The following is a 14,337-nucleotide window of genomic DNA, read 5'->3' as shown; positions in this document are numbered from 1 at the left end:
TGTCATTGATCCCAAAACTTTGATTATATAAGTAATACTACATACCAATACCTATGTATGATAGCTTGATTGACAGAAACATATTATTACTGCTTCCATACACATACTTTTGTAGGTATTATAGCACATTAATGACTGAGATATGAAATTCAGTTGACTATGTGTGTAACTGCTTTACCATGGCATTGATTATGTAACGAAAACTGCAGTTGCATATCTCCAATGAAGACAATAGTTTAATGACAATCATCATGACCTTACAATAACCCAATTATAACTGTAAAACAAAATGCATTATGAATTATGTATCATAACTTCAAAGTCTGTTGCTGTCATGTAAATTTTCCTTTTCTGGTATATAGTCAGACAACAGTCCTGCATCACAGCTGAGAATACATGGACCAGGACCTTTTAATGTCACACACATTCAGGTCTAATTGAAGCATAGCGCCAGTCACTCTTTAAGTTGTATATCTTTAATGACCATAGATGACAAACATTTCTTCTGTGATAATGAGGAATAATCACCTTGGTGGAAATTTATGTATTCACTTTTACATAGGTTTGAATCCTACCTTGTATAAAATACTTTTAAGTGTGAAAGTCCCAACAAGTTATGTGCCAAGTTGTCTCATTGATCCCTCCAAAGTCAAGGCTTAAAAGCCAAACCATTGAGCATTTCATTGCTAATCACTGGACAAAGTATGATCAGGTATAGCATCACACATGCCAAAAATCACTGCAAAGTTTCACATCATCTTTGCTTTTTCATAAGCTCCCTTCTTGTTTGTTTGGCAATGTTTGTCTTTGCTTACTATCTATGCAATATGTGCATATTCCAAAGATTACTTGTAACAATTCACAATCATTTTTGGGAGTGTGAAAGATCTATAGCTAGGATAATAATAAAAGACTCTTTAATGTAATAAAGAATGAATGTGACATATCATGGTTCTAATCATCTCTGTACTTTTTTGTCTCATCCTACCCCTTCTCTCTCTCATTTTTTGCAGGGTTTACTTTGAATCACACCATTCTGATGTCATACCTTACTGTCAACAAAACAAATGCATTTCAGCAGAGTGAGGTGGGGCAACTGCTGTGGCCTGGCCTGCCGGCCTTTCTCCGGCTGCCTCACCAACAGCCAGCATCTCTGGGATGAAAACTGGAAGTACTGCCTCCACAACCCCTGCCCTACCTTTTCCATCCTTGTCGGGTAGCAGTGCCCTGACTATTAAGGAAGTGGTACTCTGCAGGAGTACTGGTGGAGGGAGGCAGTGATTATGTCAGCTGCCAAGAGCTGCCAGGGATGGTGTGAGATCTGATAAAAAGTGGCCTTGGTGTCCACATTAGCCAAGTGGAAAAGGTGCTCCTAAAAATTGTAAAAAGACTCCCATGTCAAGCAGTCTCTCAGGGAACTGAGGGAGGGGACAGTGGTGACCATTCTGAGGATGAGGACTAGATTCTCACTGTTCCCACACTTGATGGAGTGTGCCTCTAATGTCCCCTAGTTATCCTCCAACATGTCGCCAACCTGTTTCTATCACTATCCCAGTCTCTGTCTTGTATGCCCTGTTTGCCTGCAACTGTTTTCTCACCTGCCCTACCTACCTGCCCCTCACATTCATAGGTCCCTTCCCTAGCATTCCTCTCTTTTTGAAATGAAAAACAATGGGCACCTGTCCCACAAAAATGTTTTACCATACATAGCTCTCCACCTTGCATCTGTGTCTTCTTGACACACTGGATTTGGTCCATTTGGCTATACAAGATTATTGTGTAGTTGTCACCTATCTATATTGTAGTGACAGTCCAAAGTCATTACATTTTGTCTACCTGTGGTGAAGAATTGGATATCTATGTTTTTTCCCAGTCCCTTCCTGCAAATATATGTATTGCTTCCCCTTTTTTCTTCTCTCTGCTTGCCTCCCCATTTCAATAGTTTCCTGTCAACCCCATTTTCCCACATTTAATCTGGTCAAAAAATAGATTTGCACACAACAGACATGACCAGAAATGGCCCATAAAAAGGCTTCACTTTTTGTCCTCTGGATTTGTTTGGACTTTGGCATCATGCATTAATGCCTAGTGACAGTGAATGGCTGTTCACATACTATGGCAAAAACCTGGTGAGTTTTTGCCATTGGCTGCACTAGTCCAGTTACCTCCATGCAATACTGTTTAAACTTGCTGTGCTAGAGGAATGCAGAGTTAAAGCAGAGTAAAGGCACAACTTTGAAAAAGGTACTCTGACAGTTTTTAGACTGCTGGATGTAACAAAGTGCAACTTACTAGGTGGAATGTTGACATAACTCACTTGACTGAAGATTGTTTTTGCCCATAGCTTCAAGGATTTTATTCCAGATGCATCCCACATCATTTCTTAGTGTGATGTTATATGTCTCTGATATTTGACACAGTTATGAGTTCTCATGGAGATATGCTGAATACTGGCCAAGAAAGATTTTTTGAAGTGACATCCATCTCACAACTTTGAGAAATTATTCAGCCTTGTTCTGGAGATAGTATCCAACCTTGTTCTACTTGTCATAAGCCTGTTGTCCCTCCCCTAACCATTCTTCACTGCTATATCAGCCACTTCATGCTACACAGTATGGAAGGTTAATAATGGGAACACTCCAAAAACATGTCCATGATTGTTCCATTAGATCAAACATTGTTATGTGGATGTCCATCAATCATTGTTTTCACCCCTTTACTCCCACCTCTCCTTACCTGTGTGTATACATTAAATAGGTGGATGCAAAGGTTGCCTCATGGTTTCTGCATACTGTCATGACTCTGCTGATGGTTAATACCAGCATGTTACCTTGATTCAATAGGTTATCAGGGCTCCTGTAGTGTGCAAAGTTTCAAAATCTGCTGTAGGATTCCCTTTGTGTCATGTTCAGGGAATGATCAGATATATACATGTAACTTTGGGTCTTGTCCAGTCTTATAACTCAGTGGTAATGGATGCTCTTAAGGATTGTTTTCAGAGATCTCTTTCCTGTGTATTCATTGTATATCCATCTGTCTACCCCTTCTCCTGCATAAGTATGATACATCTGCCAATTAAGCAAACTGTAAGGTGAGCATAACTGTCAGAAATCAATTCCCACATGGCACTGTTATATTTCAAATATCCCACATCTTCTTCAAACAGATGTATAAGGATGTGTTAATTGTTGTCAGTCTATATCTCCTCTATACTTATCTCATGCAATTTGTCCTACAGAGCAGGACATATTCTGATTGAGAAGACACATCATGCCAACACACCATTAGGATGTTCATGAGTGTGCTAGGACAGTACCTTCTTTGTCTTCTGCAGCCCTGTGCCCGTCTTCACCTCCTCTGTCTCATCAGAATATACAGTAGCATCTTTAGTAGGGTGATGGATGAAATGTTCATGGAATGTGATGTGGAAATTGTCCTTACCATGAGGAAGCATACTGCAAACACTTTTCAAGCTATTTGGCCCTACAAAAATAGCATATCTCCTGAGACATATTAATCATTTCAAAAGATGTACCACACTATGCCATTTATAGCAAGCTGTACACACAATTAACTTATGATTTACAGTTTTGCCTATATAACAGCTACTATTTGTAGAAGTGTATTGACATTGGCATTACTGATACAACCGAGGAAGACACACACTTTAGTTTAGTTATTGATAGTAACATTTGTAGCATACCTCTCAACCTCTAAATGCAAAAAATCTGTGCAAAGCCTAAAATGATGGGGGGACAAAGGCCTAAAAATAGGGGCAGATATTAAATACTGCGCTTATAAACTTAGACAACTGCTAGAATAACAGGATTTGTGTTTGCATACATTTTCTGAAGGATATGAAATCTAAAACTCAAATATATGTCATTATTTGGTCATTATTTCATGACTTCAATCCTCCATGATTTGGCAGAAAACCACAGATTTTATGAAGAACACACCAAATATTTGAGGCAAAAATCTGGACATTCTGCAAAAATCTGTACAGCTGAGAGGTACAATTTGAAGTCCTGATCACATTTACTTAGCTAATGACATCCTGACATCCTGATACCATTTGTATAAAATAAAAAAAAAAGAAGAGAATCATCCAGATTTGAACCCTGGCTTACTCATACACTGGTCAGAAGCTTACTACTTTTACATACTATGCTACAGAGAAAGCTACACAGCATGTGTTCTCTATCATATGTAACTAGATAGATAGGGGTTCTAATCTTACAGTAGTCAACTTGAGTGTGTGTATCTATGACTGCATGGGTGTGTGTATAGTCAGATGAGCATGAATCCAGGTCCTGCTGATGACACTGTACTGTAGCTTGTGTAAGAAGACAGGTAGGGGTTCTAATCTCACACCAGTCCACTAGTGTGTGTGTGTGTGTGTGTGTGTGTGTGTGTGTGTGTGTGTGTGTGTGTGTGTGTGTGTGCATGTGTGTGATTGTGTGTGTGTACAGACTTATGTCAGCATAAGCCTGCCTACTGCTGTCTTCCATCAAATATCAGTCTGGAGACAATTTTACACAGTAATGTAAGTCTACCACTATGTCAGATACTCCTCCCATCATCTTCTCGGCATACAATAATGATGTCATCCTCTATAAAGTGCACTCTGACACTGTTAAGCTTATGCTTGTGTGGTGGTGCTTGTGTTAAGTACTGCTTTCCCTAACTTGTGTAACTAGATAGATAGGGGGTTCTAATCTCACAGCAATTAACGTGTGTGTGTGTGTGTGTGTGTGTGTGTGTGTGTGTGTGTGTGTGTGTGTGTGTGTGTGTGTGTGTGTGTGTGTGTGTGTGTCTTCATTCAACTGTCAGCCTAGAGACATTTTTCACCAGGATGCAAGTCTGCAGCTATGCCAGACACTCCTCACAACATCTTCTCAGCATATACTGATGATGTCATCCTCTATAAAGTGCACTCTGGCAGTGTTCACATTAGACATCTGCAGTGGCACTAGCATTAAGTACTGTGTTTTCAAGCTTGTACAACTAGATAGGAGTTCTAATCTTACAGCAGTCAACTTTTGTGTGTTCCAACTATCAGTCTGGAGACAAGTTTACACTAGGATGTGAGTCCACAGCTATATCAGGCACTCCTCCCAACATCTTTTTCTCAGCAGACACTGATGATGTCATCCTCTATAAAGTGCACTCTGACAAAGTGTAAGTAAGACTTTGCAGGGACACTAGTCTTATGTTGTATAGAATCCTGTGTACTACACACACACAGGTATGGTGCTCAAATCTGACCTTAGTCAACTGTTTTTTTGTAGGTTGATGGTATATTACAGTCACTGTAAGATGTGTGGGATCTCTTCTCATTTAAGTTCCACTCAGGAGAACCTTTTACAAGCCCCTTGATTTCAGCATCCCCTTTTTTCCTCTGTCCACATAACATCCATTTTGCATAACACTGAAGATATCATCTCAAAAATGCAAACACATTGTGAAGCAGAGCCCCTGCATGACCATCTACAAGCCATCTCCAGATCACTGGATGCATGATTGCTAATTCACTCATGGGCCATTGTCCATGTCCCATATGGACAGAGGCAGTTTGTAACAAAATCACATATACATGCATACCCCTCCTATCTTCCCTCACCTAGAGACAGTGATTTGGTTTACATAGAATAATAATAGCTAAACTTGTATGGGCTCTTGGTTGTTAGCCTAGTAATCTCCTATGACCTTTGACCATTAGCCTAATAATCTCCTCTGACCCTATGAACATTGCACATGTCAATATTGTTGTCACCCACATATGCTTTGTTAAGGTGTGGATGTACTGTTATTCTACAACAGTGTATTCCGATCTGGGATTTGAGTTACTGTATTGATGCCCACTGCTTACATTTGGTTACATGTTCCTTCCTTAACAGCTGCAGTAATAGGTCTCCTGAGGACCAGGGACATGGGAAGATGTTATGTATATTTTTGTCGCACTAAGGCATGTGTTCTGAAAGTGTATTATATCCACATTCTACACAGTTCTCATTCAACCATCACAGTGACATTTGCAGTATAGTACAGGTGTGCATGTGTACAACTAGCATCTGGAAATGTTATCTGACATAGAGCAATACTATATCATAGTGATTACATGGGCACATACTCTGGGTTCATCAGCATATTGTAATGCTGTTATATAAGCAGACATATGACATTTTGAGATTCACTTGCAACCTTGGTGAATTCACTGTATGCACTATTGTATTGCTGTTCACAAGGATTATATAGGTGTTTTCCAGCAGCATTGTGTGACTGTCAGCATTTGTGTCATTAACTGTTCTGCATGAAACACATCCGCCTCAGTTGCAATGCATCCATATATGGTGTCAGGGCCCTCACTCACACATTTCCACTGATAAACATGTAGGCATATGATGTACAACTGATGTATGACATGAAATAGGTAGAGCTGTATAACTATGTTAACAGTTCCACTGTGTCACATGTGATTCATGTGCAAGGTTTTATTTGAAGGTGATGTACAGCTTAAAATCCAATTGAAGTAAAGGTACAGCTACAGTGTGAATGTACTGCATCATGGAGACACCACTACATCACCCATCAGTATTACTACTTGATAGTTTGCATGAACACATATGGCTGTATGTTTGGATTTCATGTCAGTGTAAGATTTTCACTGACAATGTCAGGGAGACAGTGATCATGTGGCACATGTGTTGAGGTTTGACATGTACTTATACAGAGTGGTCCATGTATTATTTGGTATGTGTACAATATTACAGTGACAGTTTCCTCTATTATTGGCACTTGACTTTGCACTGCTGTAATTTCTGTGCACAAGAGCATACTTAAAGCATCCCCGGCAGTCTAAAATATGGCTGTACAATTCATAATCATGGATCACTTCTTAATTTACAAATCAATTACAGATGCTTCAGACAATATCCACTGCTATTACATGTGACAGACGCATGCAATACTCTGATGTCTGTAGTGAATCCACTCATAACAATGTTGTGTTTGTATGTGATGTTATCTGTGTGGTCAATATCTATGTCAGGCAAGGATGCTTTAGTCAAGTGTATCACATTTGGCACAGTGAGCTCCCACGCATCTGGTAGGTCATACACATCTGGTAGGTCATAAAGAACTATTGTCTGGGATGCATACACATTAAGATTTGACAGTGCAGTCTTCCCTTCAAGGTGTTCTACTAGATGCATGTGTGATAAGTCTTTGTGTTGTACCCTGTAAATCCACAACTCAGTGACAACACTGAGTTTGATTCTTGACAGGGGGATTGTGGCTTATGTGTCATGCAGACCTCTCAACTGACCAGGATTGCCCCTTATTTCAACTCCAGGTTTAAAACTGTCTCTCTTAACCCCTCCAAATGTGGTCACTTTTGGGGAAGTAGTGGTGAATTCTCCTTACATAATACTGACAATCATTACAGTTGTACATGTCTGTTATTGCAGAATATGTATAATAAGCTACATTCACATATTCTGTCAGTGCTGCAAGTTAATGTTCGTAATGTTTTAAAAGGATCCATGCTCGTGCTTGTTTCTATCTAAATTTGTCCAACAGTCTGTTGCTATGTGTCCCTGATTGGTTGACAACTATGATGAGAAGACAGTCATATTCAAGCAAGTCATTTTCCAGATCTTCAAGCAAGTCATTTTCCAGATCTTCAGAGCATGCACGTACCCCCTACACCATATACCGTCCTTGCTAAGTGTCATTTCCAGTGAGCATGTCAGTGATGTTTATATCACAACCATTCACCTCCATTGACAGGTTAGCTTGTGCAAAAGTCACACAAATACTATCATGTGTGTTTATATCATAACATACTTGCACAGGAGGTGTAAACAGCAGTGCATACTGTGCAATCTACATTGTCTTGGAATTGTGCATAAATTGGCGTATTCTATTTAGGGAGCATCGCCATATTTACCATGTCTTCTTCCTCATTATTCATTCCTATCATTCATGTCTGCACACATGTTCATCAGCACACTTTCCCTGCCAAGTGTACCTTTCCTTGTAGTTGCCCTTGCAGTTTACCCTCCCCCTCCATTATTTCATTCTACAAATAATTCTTTTAGTGTACACTGCACTCAGTACACTTTTCTTTACTGTGTTATCATTGCTGTTTTTGCTTATTTTCAAGTCTGGTAATCAATGAGGCTGTCTGTGTGGTCTCAAGGAACAGGTTTGCTCATTGGCAAACCTGAATGCTTCTTCTTTCTGTGGTCGTGCTGCTTAGCACGGTTTCCTGGGCGACAAACCTTGCTTGAATGTCTGTAAACGCAATGAGCAGCATGAATATACAATTAGTGCTGCTGCTCATTGTGCGAAAATGTAAACTAGTTTATTGAATCGCTGGGAATGCCAATCTAACAAGATAAAAAAAATCACTGCTCAGTACTTGCTGACGACACCTATAGTTTCAAGTTCTAGTATAAAGTGAAAAGTTAATGAGAAACCAATCTAAACAACTTTTAAAATAGCAAGAAATGAGCATGTTGTGTGATATTCTTCATTCATAAGTATTTCCCTCATGATGAAAACTGCTCTCTGCCATTAACCACACCTTTGAGTAAATCTACATATAATGAAAATTTCACCCAATGCTAGGTTATGTTATTTTTTCTAAGCCATTGCAAGTTGAATTTCTTTTTTTTTTATAAGCAGAAACCCAACTTCTATAGGAAAATGACTGAAGGAATGTGCCTTAAGGAGTATTTTATAAGCTTAATTTAGTCAAAACAATCACCTCCTAGACACCAAGAAAGACAAAATAAACTTTATAAATGATACTTTTCTGTCCAGTCTGTTGATTCAGAGTGCATAATTCCAAAAATCTGTGGAGTATTCCTTTGAGACTTAGTTTCCTAGGCAGTTATTTTAGTAATTAATCAGTATGTGTTATGGAAAGTTTGTGGTAGTTAAAATTCAACATTGTGTATTGTAAGAGCAATGACTTCTTGGGTATCTTGTAAATATCTTGCACCACATTTGCTAAAAAAAGAACCAGACATATTCTTGATACATTTTTTAACTATTATTATCCTTAAATTCATCGTTCCCATTGAAAAACATATATGCCTTCCTAAAGGTCGTGTATGAGGGCTTAGAGAAAAGTTAGTTTCATTAATGCATGGCAGGTATACCAATACATCTAAACCACTTAGCATATGCTTTCCTAAAGGTCGTGTATGAGGGCTTAGAGAAAAGTTAGTCTCATTAATGCATGGCAGGTATACCAATACATCTAAACCACTTAGCATATGCTTTCCTAAAGGTCGTGTATGAGGGCTTAGAGAAAAGTTAGTCTCATTAATGCATGGCAGGTATACCAATACATCTAAACCACTTAGCATATACTTTCCTAAAGGTCGTGTATGAGGGCTTAGAGAAAAGTTAGTCTCATTAATGCATGGCAGGTATACCAATACATCTAAACCATTTAGCATATGCCTTCCTAAAGGTCGTGTATGAGGGCTTAGAGAAAAGTTAGTCTTATTAATGCATGGCAGGTATACCAATACATCTAAACCACTTAGCATATGCTTTCCTAAAGGTCGTATGAGGGCTTAGAGAAAAGTTAGTCTCATTAATGCATGGCAGGTATACCAATACATCTAAACCACTTAGCATATGCTTTCCTAAAGGTCGTGTATGAGGGCTTAGAGAAAAGTTAGTCTCATTAATGCATGGCAGGTATACCAATACATCTAAACCACTTAGCATATGCTTTCCTAAAGGTCGTGTATGAGGGCTTAGAGAAAAGTTAGTCTCATTAATGCATGGCAGGTATACCAATACATCTAAACCACTTAGCATATGCTTTCTAAAGGTCGATATGAGGGCTTAGAGAAAAGTTAGTCTCATTAATGCATGGCAGGTATACCAATACATCTAAACCACTTAGCATATGCTTTCCTAAAGGTCGTGTATGAGGGCTTAGAGAAAAGTTAGTCTCATTAATGCATGGCAGGTATACCAATACATCTAAACCACTTAGCATAGGCCTTCCTAAAGGTCGTGTATGAGGGCCTAGAGAAAAGTTAGTTTCATTAATGCATGGCAGGTATACCAATACATCTAAACCACTTAGCATATGCCTTCCTAAAGGTCGTTTATGAGGGGCTGGAGAAAAGTTAGTTTCATTAATGCATGGCAGGTATACCAATACATCTCAACCACTTAGCACAAGAAATCTTGATAAAGACAAATATAATCGGGGGAGGATCCAAATTTGGGACACATTTTAAATATTGCTGTTATATACTTAGGAACTTGTTAGAATTAAAGGTTTTGGGTTAGCATGTATTTTCTGAAGGATATGAAGTCTGAAACTCAAATGTCTGTAATTATTTAATGAATTCAGTCCTCAGTGATTTGCCAGAAAACCACAAATTTTAATTGGATCAAACCAAAAATATAAGGCAAAAATCTGGACATTCTGTAAAAATCTGGACATTTGAGAGAGATGTGTTCACTACCAGAACAGTCACTGTCTGCAAACTATGTCCAGTTTGGGATACCAGTTTTGATGATTTCAGTGAGTTCTAACATTAGTAACTTGACTTGTATAAATATTCCTTTAATTAAGAGAAAACAAACACTATGCTGATTACTTTTCAAATGTTCTAAACAATTTATAGGCCTACAAGAATGTCGATGCATGTATGTTTTTTTTTTGCATAACTAAAAAGGTATATTCTCAATAAATAAGGATAACCGCATTACTGTTTAAAAAAATCAATATAAATAAGTGGTGATGCCCAGTAAAATGACATCACTGATTCAAAGATCTTTGGGTTATAGATGGGCAGGTAAATGTCTCAAGTGCAAATTAACATGCAAGCCATATCTTTCCTGCATATGCTATCAGTTCCAAGTTCCCATGTACACAGCTTTTTGGCTTGCTAATAAAAGGGATGTTAGAGATGGGTTTATAATCATTAAGAATACCAGCACCAGGAGATGAATTCTTCAGGACTGGAGATATAATAGCTCCCTTAAAAGCTGCGGAAAAGCCCCTCTCTCAAAGAAGCAATGATGAGGTGAGAAATAATTTGTTACAAATTATTTGGGATGGCCAAATCCATTTGTGGTGGGAAAGGGTCCAAAATGCACTTGATTTAAAGTTTTTATTTTTTATTTTTTTTAAACCATAGTTTCATAGTTTCATAGTATAGTACTAGGCTATCTGCCCTGGGGCATTTGTCAGCCTAGCCATAGTGATGTGGCTTTTGCCACCCCATGAAATGGTACAAAAATGTACAGAATAAATCTAGAATACTGTGCCTCTGTCTAGTAGTGACACAATGAATGTCCCCTTATATAATATAATTAGTTTACTGTGCCCCTGTCTAGCAGAGACAAAGATGTGACCCCTGGGGTAAACTTATGATCTCCCATCCACTCATCAAGATTTCTCTTGAAGAGACAGTGAGGGGCTCTGCCTGATACGAACTGGGATCCTGTTCCAAAGCATGGGAAGCCTCTGGGTTATGAATCTATCCCTCCAGCATGTCCTATTCATACTTGTGCCGAGGTTTAAGTCTTTAGCTCTCATGGTCCTGATGGATGTGGATTTTTTGAGGTGGAGCATGTCCATCAGATCCTGATTGGACATGGCCTTGTACGTCAGGCAGAGATCACCTCTGAGCAGGCGGTATGCTACTGAATAGAGCTGAAGTTTCTTTAGTCTGGCAGAATAAGACATATGTTGGAGACCCTTGATCCTTTTGGTGAGGTACTTTTGTGGTCTCTCCAGCTGTTGCAAATGCCGGGTGAGGTACATACCAAATGGGGCATTGTACTCAATCATGGGTCTGATGAGGGAGGAATATAGGGGTACAATGACATCCTTGGATCTGGATGTGAATCCCTTCATGATGAGGTGTGCAAGGTAGAATGTTTTTCTAACCACTTTGGCAACGTGGGTGTCAAATGAGAGGTCGCTGTCTACTTGGGTCCCTAGGTCTCTGATTACTTTTTTCATACTCAGTGGGTTGCTGTCTATGTGATAATTTGTGGGTACTTTGTTTTTACCAAAAGGGATGACTATACATTTTTTGGCATTTAGTTTAAGGCCGTGACTACGGCACCAGTTGTCCGTTTCAGTGAGGCCTTTTTGTACGATGCGTGTGTCTGCTGGTGTATCGACTATGGCGCCTAGTTTGCAGTCATCTGCAAACTTTGCCAGCCACAGCCCTCCCATGTTTGCTTTAACATCTGAGAAATAAATGCTGAACAAGAGGGGTCCCAGGACAGATCCCTGTGGGACACCACTTGTGACTGGCTTTGAGTCTGACATTGCTCCAGCGATTTTAACTTCATGGGTTCTGTCCTTTAGCCAGTTTGCAACCCATCTAGTGGCATAAGGGTTTACTTTTAAGCTGTTTAGCTTATCTATGACGCCTGAGTGGGGTATTGTGTTGAAGGCCTTAGCCAAGTCCAGGTATGCTGTATGGACTGCTTTGCCCTCATCAATGGCTCTATTGACTGTTTCGAAAAAGTCAACCAGGTTTAAAAGGCAGGATCTGCCCTTTACAAAGCCGAACTGGGTGGGGTCAAGTGTCGGTAGGTCCCCTATGTCTCTGTTTATGAGTTCCATAATGATTCTTTCCATAGCTTTGCAGACCAGGCTAGTTAAGCTTATGGGGTGCTAGTTTCCAGGGTCTGTAGAGGCATCCCCCTTGTGGAGTGGGACCACTGTTGCTGTACGCCAGTGTTCAGGTGCATATCCCGAAGTAAGGCAAAGGTTAAATAGCATTTTTATGTGTGGGTTTAGCTCCTCTTGGAGTTCATGTGTACTTTAGTGTAATCTGGTATCCAAAACTCATTCAACTACCAAAATGCACAGTCGTGTTGAAGAGTTCCGCTCTCCACCTGAATTTATCATGGATGCAAAGGCAAACCACAGGGCTATAATCTCAACTATAAATAAATAAGTTGCAGTTGTCAGATGAAAAATCACTCAGAGTAATCTGCCAACAAGACTGGACAGTCAGTTAGCCACTTTCAAGAACACAGTAAGCAAAATGACTGTAGAAGAGCCAAATCCAGACAGGGTTACTACCATTTTTGAGAAAACTCTACACTAGTGAAATAATAACTTTCACCAAGCCTAAAATTAACATAAAACAGCTATACACTGCCATTTCCATACAAGACTTCACAAAGCTTTCTTATAATTAAGAAGACTGACATTATCATAGCTTATAAGGATACAAATGAAAAGTATATGCCCTAGATAGAACATGCCAATTAATACACAATTGATTTTCACAAAACCACAAGGTCCTAAAAAGACTATCCTGGGGATTCAATAAACTCCATTTGGGCTTTGAGCAGAGCCTACACAGAGGTTACAGGTTTGTGCGAGGGTGAGCGGCTCGTGTCAGCTCGCAATGCATATTAATGAGGCGCAGTGTGCCTCAACTAGATTTCGCTGGTTGCAACAGTGTTACTGGCTGCAAAACTTTGTAAGTGTTCATGGATAGCAATTCTGTGTAAAGGAGAGCACCTACATTGTGTGGATTTGCATGGAACACCACAATAATCGCCAGAGCTTTCCCAATAGCTGTCATTCTGTTAGTACAACAAATCTGTACAGGAGCCAACTTAATGAGAGGACAAATCGCCATTAATAGGGACATATCTGACATAGATGTCATGCAGGAATGTTTTAAAATGTAACACTCTCAACCTCTTAGAGTGATAAATGTGGACAAAGCCATAAAAATGTGGAGACTATGGGCCAAAAATAGGGACAGATGTTTAATATCGCACTTACAAACTTAGGAAGTTGATAGAATATATAGGTTATACATCAGCATGAATTTTCTGAAGAGCATGAAGTTTGAAAGTCAAATGCCGGTAATCAGTTTCTGACTACACTCTGAAATGAATGACATGCCAATGATTTGTCAGGAAATATGGTATGAGGAAAAGATAACAAATATGAGATATAGGATCATAGAATCATAGGAAGTTATTAGGCTGTTGGCCCTGAGGCCCTTATAAGCCTAGCCAAGAGTTTAGGCCATGCATAGACAAATCGGCACCTGATGCCCTTGTCCAGCAGGGACATGGGTGGAATCCCAGGAATATATTTTCTATTTCCCATTCATTTATCCAGTTTGCACTTAAAAAGGGGTAAATAGGTACTCTGCTTGACATGGAGAGGGAGTGTATTGCATAGATGGGGGAGTCTCTGGGATACATATCTGTCCTGCCAACAGGTCCTATTGATGTTACAGACCAGGTTGAGGCCACGTGTGCAGGTTACTCGAATGGAGCTTGACTTGTGGTTACTCGAAT

Source organism: Protopterus annectens, chromosome 8.part0 (assembly GCF_019279795.1).
Source record: "Protopterus annectens isolate FY-2018-M chromosome 8.part0, PAN1.0, whole genome shotgun sequence".
NCBI classification, from domain to species: domain Eukaryota; kingdom Metazoa; phylum Chordata; order Ceratodontiformes; family Protopteridae; genus Protopterus; species Protopterus annectens.
The sequence above is the reverse complement of the archived record's forward strand: the minus strand, read 5'-3'. Positions refer to the sequence as shown.